At 39.4% G+C, this 3504-nt stretch overlaps 1 pseudogene; it reads left to right on the plus strand.

Moving 5' to 3' along the window:
* The first annotated feature begins 1888 nt into the window (after positions 1-1888).
* LOC112815624 (large ribosomal subunit protein eL38 pseudogene) lies at positions 1889-2184 on the plus strand (annotated as a pseudogene).
* The last annotated feature ends 1320 nt before the right edge of the window (positions 2185-3504 follow it).

Consider the following 3504-nt stretch of genomic DNA (forward strand, 5'->3'; position numbering starts at 1 on the left):
AGGTGTCTGAGGCAATGGCATATACAGTCTTGGATCTTCTGAATTAGAAAGGTAGGACATATAAAAGAGCTCCTCCTAGCCCTGGGATTTTTCAAAGTTCAGTTGGGTCATAGTTTAGTTCAACAGTTTTTTTTTTAAGATTTTTATTTATTTGTCAGAGAGAGAGAGAGCACAAGCAGGGGGAGCACCAGAGGGAGAGAGAGAAGCAGGCTCCTCACTGAGCAAGGAGCCCAATGTGGGACTCAATCCCAGAACCCTGGGATCATGACCTGAGGCCAAAGGCAGACGCTTGATGACTGAGCCACCCAGCATCCCAGTTCAACAGTCTTTTCTTTGATCCTTAATCATCTTTCTTTTCACCTGCCCAAGATGGCCATTTCAAACTTACTCCTCTTACTCAAGCACCTAACACTAATATAGCCTATTCAGAACTCTTAGTAGGTAAGACTTCTCCAGTTTCACTGAAACCATAGAACAGCACCAGGCTAAAACCCTTTAAACAACTTCTGATCCCTCCACCTTCAAGCTTATTCTTGTCTTTTATATGAGAGTTCCTTTCTATTCTAGACTAATCTCTCTATCTGTGCTTACTTCCCCCATCTACCCTGCTTTGCTTTATCTGGCATCTTCACAGTCCCTCTTTCTCTGGATCATTCCCCTAAATGCATCCATTTTTGAGCCAAGATTCTGGAAAGGGTTTTCCATAGTTATTGCTTCCATATCCTTACCCCCATCTCTTAATTTTTAAATTCATTACATTCTGATCTCCTCAGGATCACCCATGAATTCCTTTACTGTCAAACCCATGGCTTCTTCCTGTCTTATTTGAATTCTCCAAAACATCCAAAATTACGTTGTTGTTGTTGTTGTTGTTGTTGTTGTTGTTTTTCCTTACTAACTCTTGACTTTCAAGGAATCCATATCTCCTGGTTTCATTCCTTTCTTTATAACTTTTCCCAGATTCTCCTTCTCCATTTATCCCTCAAATGCTGAGGTTTTCCAGAGTGTACCCCCCTCCACATTGCCATTCTTTCTTGATTCTAATTTTTCTCACTGGAACTTATGTGTCAGAGATCTTACCTGTCATCTGACTGGTTAATTCTCTCACACAAAACAGAACCTAAAGTATACTAAGGGTTCAATATATCGGGCGCCTGGGTGGCTCAGTTGGTTAAAGGTTCAATATATCTTTGTTAAATAAATGAGTGAAAAAATAATTGAATGGAGAATGTTTACCTTTGAATTCACCCTTCTTTCTTTATTTATTTATTTTAATTTTATTTTATTATGTTAATGAACTCCCTGGCCCCAGGTAAGGGACCATACAAAGAAGATAGCCAAAAAAAAAAAAAAAAAAATCCATGCCTGCACCCAAAATACTAACAACAGCCAACACTTGATCAGCACTTGGATTAACTCTGTATGTCAGGCCTTGTGCTAAGGGTTCTACATGCAATACCTCATTTAATCTTTAAAATTACCCTATGAGGTAAATATCATATCCTTCCTATTTTATAGATGAAGAAATTGAGTCACAGAAATGAGAGGTAATTTGTCCATGGGGCCACAGCTCCTCGTTAGTATAGTGGTTAGTATCCCCATCTGTCCATGGGGCCACAACTAGTGACAACTGACTCAAGACTCTCAAGAATAGTTGATGCCTGAATTATTCACTATTACACTCAAGAGTAGAATCTTTCCTTCCCAATCTGAGGCTCTTCCCATCTTCCCTGGACAGCTATTCTAAACCACTACCTTTTTTTTTTTTTTTAAGTCCTTACTCTGGCAGTTAATTCCCGGTCTAGAAAATGGACTCCTGTCCTCTTTATCAAAAAACAAAACAAAACAAAACCAAAACCAAACTAAAACAAAACAAAACAAGGCTGCTTGCTGTGCCGGCCGCGCGCTCCCATGCGCCCCCTGTAGCCATGCCTCGCAAAATCAAGGAAATCAAGGACTTTTTGCTCACGGCCAGGCGAAAGGACGCCAAATCCGTCAAGATCAAGAAAAATAAGGATAATGTGAAGTTTAAAGTTCGGTGCAGCAGATACCTTTACACCTTGGTCATCACGGCCAAGGAGAAGGCAGAGAAACTGAAGCAGTCCTTGCCCCCAGGTTTGGCAGTGAAGGAGCTGAAGTGAACCTGGTCCACTGATTTGAACTGTATTAAAGTTTTAAAAATTCTTAAAAAACAAAACAAAACAAAAAAACAGATTCTGTTAGACATGAAGTCCCTCCATCCCCTCCCCTTATGCTTATAATGTTGTCTTTCTCTTCAGCCACTCTGGTTTTTCCTCTGGGAGGACAGGAAAAGAGCATGAGCATCTTCCCCTTCCCCTGCCCCTTATGGACCATTCTTCATTTTTTAACCTCTCTCTCATTGATATCTTTAGTATTCACCTTCCCTCCTGTGTCCAGCCCTTCTATCCACAAACATATTCAAATTCCTCCCACTGCAAAATAAAATCAAACCTTCTTCCACACTGCCTCTTCCTCAAATAACAGCCTCCTTTTTCTTTTTTTCTCAGCCAAATTTCTGGCCACAGTAATCTCCATTCACTGTTTCCATGTCTTCACTTTCCTTTAGATTCCCAATCTACTGCAGTCTGGCTCTATTTTCTCTCCTCGAGTCACAAGTGACCTCTTTCACTGACAAATTTTAAGGAAAATTTTCACTCATTTTTAAAATTTATTTACAGTGTTTTTTTTTCCAGTGTTGGTCACTGTTTTCTTTAGGAAACTATTTCTTTTGCTGGAAAACATCATGGTCTCCTGGCTTCCCTCTATATCTCTAACTCCTCATTCTCAGATATTGTCACTGAATATTCTCTCTCACCTCACTCCATGACATTGTGAGGTTGGGGCCCTTACATTTTATACATATGATCTTAATTACCCATAGAACAACCTTTTGAAGTAGGTATGATTTCCCTTATTTTACACATGTGGCAATTTAGGACCAGAGAAGTTAAGTGAATTTCCCAAGGGCACACAGCCAAATACAAGTTTAATTCAGAACTATAGCCAGAGCCTAACTCTAAGCATGCCACATCATGCTGTCTTGCTCCAGTGAATAAGGACATGGCACAGCATTAAAGTGGCTTTGGTTTTTGAATTGGGATCCTAGGTCTATCACTTACTAATCTGTGTTCTGTGTGATCGTAAGCAAGTACTTTAATCTCTCACAGCCTCAGTTCCCTCATTTAGAAAATATGAAAAGGAACAAGGTGGCTGAGAATATTAAAGAGGAACATTATGTGCTTCCTAACCCAGTTCCAGATACAGGAATTTAATAACTGAGATCTGTTAGGATGGTAGTTATAATGATGACTATAGTTATTAATCTTTTGTCCCCCAACTAATTTTCCCACACTTTCATCTAAACTTATTATTCTAATTTTTGTCACTAGTTTCTGTTTTGTTTGTTTTGCCTGACTCAAACCTCTTTTGAGAGAAATTTGTAATTTTCACTGAGGCAAGTAGACAAACCCTTGTGTCTTTTTT

Source organism: Callorhinus ursinus, unplaced genomic scaffold, assembly GCF_003265705.2.
Source record: "Callorhinus ursinus isolate GAN/ISIS: 27379988/994484 unplaced genomic scaffold, GSC_fseal_2.0 scaffold66, whole genome shotgun sequence".
Lineage (NCBI taxonomy): Eukaryota > Metazoa > Chordata > Mammalia > Carnivora > Otariidae > Callorhinus > Callorhinus ursinus.